Below are 7,322 nucleotides of genomic sequence, written 5' to 3' on the forward strand. Positions count from 1 at the left end.
GTTTCCACTAAGTTCTCCACTTTGTGCCATCTCTGGTTTAAGTAATTACAAGTGTGTGATGCTCTGTGATTGCCTGGCACCCTGTCCACAATATAACACCTGTCACAGGACCCACCACGATCCTTACCAGGCCGAATTAAAAACGCAGTTTGGCTGCCTCCGATCCTGCTGCAGTGAAACACGATCTATTCATTTTTGGATCGTCGGGTCCTATTATTTATTCATTTATTTTATTTCTGCTTACCTCAGGTGAACACTGACCGTGCATCATGTTCCTCTGGAGCGTTTTATAGCTTCATCCTTCACCAGCCAGGCCAAAAGTATGTGGACACCAGACTATGAGCTTGTTGGACAACCCTATGGAATTGCTATGGAGTTTTTGCACATATAAAAGTCTTACTGTTACTCCTGCGTCTGTGGGAATTTGTGCCCATCCTGGGTATTGGTTTTGCTCTGAGGTCAGGTGTTGGACAAGAAAGCAGCTGTGACCTGGCTTTCAATCCAAGTTCCAAAGTTCCAATTCATCCCAAACATGTTGTTGTCGTGATTGGGACTCTGTTTAGGCCACTGGACTTCCACACCACACGTGTTCGAGCGTATCTTTATGAACAGTCAGGCTGGAACACGAGGGCCTTTTACAGACTGTTGCACATTTTATACAGCTGTTAGCAACAGGTTAGGAAGTTAGGAAGGGGGTCTACATACTTTTGGCCATGTAGTGTAGCTTCAAACTATCAAACTAATCTGGCCTTCAAATCTCAAACATCAGAACTGAACTCTTCAGGCAGACGGTTGTGGAAAGTTCGTATGGCGACAGAAACAAGCACATCGGCCCACGCAGTCATCCATCTCCAGAAAAAGACAGGAGAACCGCAGAGGAACCACCACTGGAACGTGGTTTCTGGAGGCCTAGGTGAAGGGACTGCACTGCTGGAAAGAGAGGCAGACCGACTCAAAGGCAGAAGGAGAATTCGGAAGGGGGAAGGGAATCCCTGACTCACCCTGCCATGGGTAAGGAAACGTAGGAGAGAAGGAAGGGGGTGGTGAGAGGCCTGAGAGAGAATGGGAGGTGAACGGTGGGGGGTAGAACGTGTCTGCTAGAGCCTCAGAGGAAGAAATTCTCACAGACGGACACTGGAGGAACGTAAGAACGTCTCGTGGTCTTCATCAATGTCTGTGAAACATTAGTTCTGGATCTGAGGATGAGTCCTGAAGATCCAGGTTTGATCCTTATCTCCAGTTATTGTCTCTAGGAGGTTTTACTTTGGGTTTCCATCCACCTCTCAAAAACATGCGGCTCCCTGTCCAGGGTGTATCCCTGCTCTGGACCCACTGCAACCCTTGCCAGGATGAAGGAGCAGTTGAGTTAGAAGATAGTTCCCTCCCTCCACTATTACATTTACATTTTTGGCATTGATGCTTTTATCCAAAGCAGTAAGCAATTGAGGGCCCAACATTGGCAACCTGGCAGTGGTGGGGTTTGAACCAGCAACCTTCTGATTACTAGTCCTGTATCTTACCCACTAGGCTACAACTGCAACAAATATGAGTGCCGCACAGCAGCACGGATCCTCAAGATCCAGGTTTGATCCTTTCCATCCACCTCCCAAAAAACATGCAGAAGATGGATTGGCTCCCTGTCCAGGGTGTGTCCCTGAACGGGATGAAGGAGCAGTTGAGTTAGAAGATAGTTACCTCCACAATTACGGTACATTTTCAGCATTTAGTAGACCCTTTTATCCAGTATAGAGTCTAAGCAATTGAGGGTTAAGGGCCTTGCTCAAGGGCCCAACAGTGGCAACCTGGCAGTGGTGGGATTTGAACCAGTAACCTTCTGATTACTAGTCCAGTACCTTACCTGCTAGGCTACAACTGAAACAAATATGAGTGCTGCACAGCAGCACAGGTCCTTAAGATCCAGGTTTGATCCTTTCCATCCACCTCCTGAAAACATGGATTGGCTCTCTGTCCAGGGTGTATCCCTGCTCTGGACCCACTGCAGCCCTTGCCAGTTTGAAGAACCAGCTGAGTTAGAAGATAGTTACCTCCACTATTGCGTTACATTTTCGGCGTTTAGCGGACGCTTTTATACAGTATACAGTCTAGAGTCTAAGCAATTGAGGGTTAAGGGTCTTGCTCAAGTGCCCAGCAGTGGCAACCTGGTGGTAATGGGGTTAGAACCAGCAACCTTCTGATTACTAGTCCAGTACCTTACCTGCTTGGTTACAACTGCTACACTATGGACAAAACTATTGGGACGCCCCTTTTAATTGGTGAATTTATGTGTTTCAGCCACAACAGTTGCTAACAGGTGTAATAAATCAAGCAACAGTTTAGGGAAGGACCTTTTCTGTTCCAGCATGAATGCGCCAGTGCACAAAGCAAGCTCTATAAAGACAGATCTATAGATCTACACTATATGGCCAATGGTATGTAGACACCCTGAGGTCTATAAACAGTTTGGGGAATGCCCTTTCCTCCCCCAGGACACAAAGCAAGGTCTATATAGATATGGTTTGTCAGGTTAGGCGTGGAGGAAGTCCAGTGGCCGAAACACAGCGCCCTGACCCCGTCCCCACCGGTCGTTCCAGTTCTCTGATCGCTTTGTGTAACCTGAGCTATTGGCCCCTGGAGAACATTCGTACGAGCCCTGTGAAAACGGCCTTCAGTATAACTCGACTCACTGAAACGTGACCCGTTCTCATCACCAAGGGTTGTTGTTTTTTTTTACTTCTGCCTCCCACAGACAGAAGCCGTCGTGTCGGAGGCACCGTGCCGCAGTGCCGCCCTCCTGCCATGTCAAGACTTTTTAACCCTGATGCTCTGATGAGACCTTGCTGAAGGAAAGTTTACTTATGGGTTATTAGGTTTGTTAAAACTTAAAAAGGGACGCGACCAGAGCGTGTCCGCACGGACCAACTTCCTCATCGTGGACGCACAAACACAGGTGGTTGATCTGGGTGGGGTGGGGGGGCTCCGGATTCTGGAAATTTCCTCTGTACGCCCCGGCCTGTTCCAGGAAGGGAGCGGTGTTTGTTTGTGTGTGTGTGTCTGTGTGTCCGTGTGTCTGTGTGTGTCTGTGTCTGAGCCAGTCTGGGCAGGATGCTCCCAGTTTACTCAAACAAAAGCAGTAATGACTGGTTTCATTGACGTCCCTGGTGGACACAACGACCCCTCGTCATCAAAACAAGATATCAGTCTCTGTCTGTCTGTGTCTCCTGGTCTGTCCCTCTGGCTCTAATGCATACAAAGTAATGAACTACAGCAGACGGTGTGGGTGACGCACAGCACCGGGGTGCTGAAGACCTGGGTTCTAATCTTGCCTCCAATCCCTGTCTGTAGGAGGAATAGCTTTAGCTCTTAAGTCCATTTAAGTTTTCTTGGGGTGCTCCGGTTTCTTCTTATTTTCCACACCAGTGTTTAAGGTAAAAGGAAACCAGAACACCTAGAGAAAACATACACTATATGGCCAAAACTATTTGGACACCTGCCCATGAGCTTGCTGGACGTCCTATTTTAAAAACAAACTGTATTAAAACAGAGTGACCTGTATGTGATCTTCTCAGATAGAACAACAGCCGCTTTTTCAATGTTTACGTCTAGACTGAAAACATATTTATTTACTCAGGCCTTTGATTAGTTTTTTTCAGACTAGGGGTGTGTGGCTCCGGTCCTGGAGATCTGGGGTCTGGACGGTCTGGCTGGCGCTGCGTGTTGACTTCTGGTTGCGTCCAGCTTCTGGACTCTGGGACCGGAGCTGTCCACCCCGAATATAGACAAAGGCGCAGAGCTTGGGGGTCCTTGGTGATAGAAACTTGTGGTGATCAGGGATGTTGGGTCGCTGTTGTTCTGCCTCTCTTGTCCGATCACTCAGGTTTGATGACGGTGGTGGAGGTGGGCGCTGATGTCCTGTGAAAGCCTTCATGACCTTGTTACCTGCTCGCTCCCCCTTTTAGTTATGCTGTAATAATTAGAGGTGCTGGAGTCTAAAACTCTGTTAAATAACTCGCATTTTACATTTTTACATGGAAACCTGTTTACCTGGAATGACACTGCGGTGCCAACAATGCTTCTCCTGCCGGATGTGGCGGGATGTGCTCCTTGCTCAACAGGGGTTTTTGTTTCTTGAGACAATCTCTTTTGTAAAAAGCACTATATAAATAAAGTTGACTTGACTTGACTTGACTTGGGAAGGCTTCTCACAAGATTTAAAGTATATTTGTGGGAATTTGTGCCCATTCAGTAAAAAAAGATGACTGCATTTATACAGCTGGGAACTAATGTTGTACCAGTTTATTCCTAAGCTGTTGGAATGAGGGTTGAGGACACTGAAGTTTCCTTAAACATGCTGGAACAGGAAAGGGTCCTCCCCAAACTGTTGCTGCAAAGTTGGAAGCAGACGGCATGAAAGGTAAATTTTTTGGTGCGACAGGAGCTTTAAGTTGGTGATACGAGGGGAACGGGAGTGGCGGTATAACTCGAGCTATTGGCCCCTTGAGGACACCCACATGAGCCCTACGAAAACGGTGTTTGGTATAACTCAACTCACAGAATTTCAGTCCATTCTAGTCACCTAGTCTGGTTATGAGATTTAACCGTGCTTAGCATGCAGAAGGTGGATTGGTTTGCCTTTGGTGGGGTAAACAGATAAATGTGGTGTATTCCTGGCTTATATCCAGTGCTGACAGGTGGTCTGAATAATAAAGGATAAAGCGGTTAGTGAAAACGAATGACTAATGAGCACGCCGGGTGTGTTCTCATTGTTGATGTGATTGCGGTACCACGGGAACACTGTGATGGTGGTAATCACTTAACACCAGTGGTTAGACTGGTCTCTCCTGGCGGACTGCCCTGCTAATCAGATTAGAGTTGCTCGCAGCTTCGGATAATTCGATTGAACGAACGCAGATTATTATCTACAGCTTCGGCCGCGCGCTAATCTAATCAAAATGTTTGGATTTGAGGAACGGATGATTGAAACCTCACGGCTGTTTTCTCTTCTGTTAATGTGTGAATGTTGGTGTGATTTCTTTTACTCCAGTGCTCCGTATTTCATCCCAAATTCTGATTACTTCTTGTGGTCAGGATTTCACAGGTTCAGAAGAACAGCCCAGACTGATTTCTATAGGGTCTTGGGGCCTGTGTCTGTACTGTGCTCTCCGTCTATTGAGAAGAGCCTAAAAAAAAGCCTAAAAATGGAGGAATAAGGTTGTGGGTACAAGAAGTGCGAATAGGGTTTATTCACGGCGTGTCTGGGCTTACTCGCCGTTATGTGATATACGTAGACCCAGGTCACTGCGTCTAAAAATCAAAAGGCTGGTTGAAGTAGACTTGTGACAAAAAATTAAGGTTGCAAGAGGAACAAGTGATCGCTTAAAGAAAGGGTCAAAATTCATGAATTCAGTCTGTTTTACCACCTCTTTATCGTGGTCAGGGTCACAATGGGTCTGATTCATTTGGTGAAAGACAGGAAACACCCTGGACACACACACTATTTTTAATACCCCCAGTTGGCCTGACTCCCAGAGGAGAACAAGCAAACTCATCAAACACATATGGAACCTGGCCAAACAGCTAGGGAATCGAACCCAGGTCCTTCTTACTGTCAAGCAACGGCACTACCCACTGCGCCACTGTGTCGCCCACACAAAACACAAAAGTTGTTTTTGCTTGTTTGTTTGCTGTACTGTTTAAGCAACAGGTTCATCAAAAATCACCAAGCCTTCCTTTAAATAAATAGTTCAACCGAAATGATCTACACATTATGCTAGCTTATGCCTTAATTGTGGCCAAAATAAATGGATGTTTAGGTTCCAGGTGATGATTTCTGGACAGATACAAGGTTCTAATCTGACCTGGTTGGCTGTGTCTCTTTTGGTTGAATAGCCTAGCCATTTCGAGGTGCACTTGTCAGTACGCTTTTAGTGCAGGTCCCAAGCCCAGGTAAAGTGAAGTGTTGGGTCAGGAAGGGCATACGAGATAAAAACTGTGCCAATGTTGTCTTGCAATGGATTAGCGTCCTGTCCGGGGTATTCCTGATATGTAGCGCTAGACCCACCGTTGACCCTGACCAGTACAAAGTGATTGTTAAACTCAATCATTGAAACACAACTCATCTGGTATTTTAAATACAAAGCAATAACTTATGATCCAGAAACAATTTTTGTTATTATAGTCTTTACCTTTAATACTAGACTGCTCGGGTACAATTATTTCTAATTTTTAACCAATCACATAATCCTGGTCAGGGTCAAAGTAGGTCCAGCACCACCCGGAAATGTTGGGCTTAAGGCAGAAATACAACTTGGACAGTGTTCTAATCCATCACATGGCCACACACACATATTCCCTTCAACACAAAGTAAAGGTGGGAGAAAAGCTTAATACCTGGAGGACCTTAGGAATCCACAGCCTAAGAGATTCTAGCCGCCACGCCCTCGTGTTACCTGCATATATTTTTTGAAGGTTTACTATTAATTTATGATGTCTCACTATATAGCTCAATTAATAACAGGCAAAACATCTCATTGTCAGTTGCATTTTCTTTTACTTCTCACAGTACTATAAAGCAAACATTATCTAAATGAGTTGTGAAGCTAATTAGCACTAATAAATTATTATAATGTGTTCTTTTTTTAAACATCAATTAGCAGCCTGACTCACAGCATGCAAAACTGCCCCACTCCAGCTGAAAACAGCTTCCTATATTAATTGCTTGTTGTGTTGTACCACATTTCTTTCTGTTACAGGTTATTATGTAATAAACAGATTAGTAATTAGTACAGCAATTAGCATCGAGAGTAAAAACCACACCTGTCGTTTATTCACTGATCAAACAAAACGATGAAGAAAGAAAAACAGGTTTACTTGATGTAGCACTTTTCTTCCAGCCTGTAAAATCAGCAGCTTTGCCGAGGATTCTAGTCTGGGGTGGGTGGTTTGTTCAGTGTGTGCTTTGTATACATTTCAACATTATGCCGGTCAGGGTCACAGTGAGTCCAGCGTACACAGAAGTACTGGGGAGCCCAAACAGGACACCAATCTATTGCTGACCGCTGGCCAGTCTTCCCCTCATACACAGCCAATCGTGTCCATATGTAGATGCCCAAACAGCTGATAGCACCACTGGGGACTCAAATCCTGGATCCCAGTGGTAGTGGGTTAGCACAGTGTACTGCCGAGCCACTCGAGCACCTATGTCCGTATATTGTGTTTTTAAATACTTACAGCTCAGATGTTTAAGTTTGGGATAAACTAGAACATCCAATGCAAGCCAGATTTTCTTCTCGTACCTGACCAAACAAATGCTCCTTCAACTGAAT

The sequence above is a fragment of the Trichomycterus rosablanca genome, chromosome 21 (genome assembly GCF_030014385.1).
Source record: "Trichomycterus rosablanca isolate fTriRos1 chromosome 21, fTriRos1.hap1, whole genome shotgun sequence".
Classification (NCBI taxonomy): domain Eukaryota; kingdom Metazoa; phylum Chordata; class Actinopteri; order Siluriformes; family Trichomycteridae; genus Trichomycterus; species Trichomycterus rosablanca.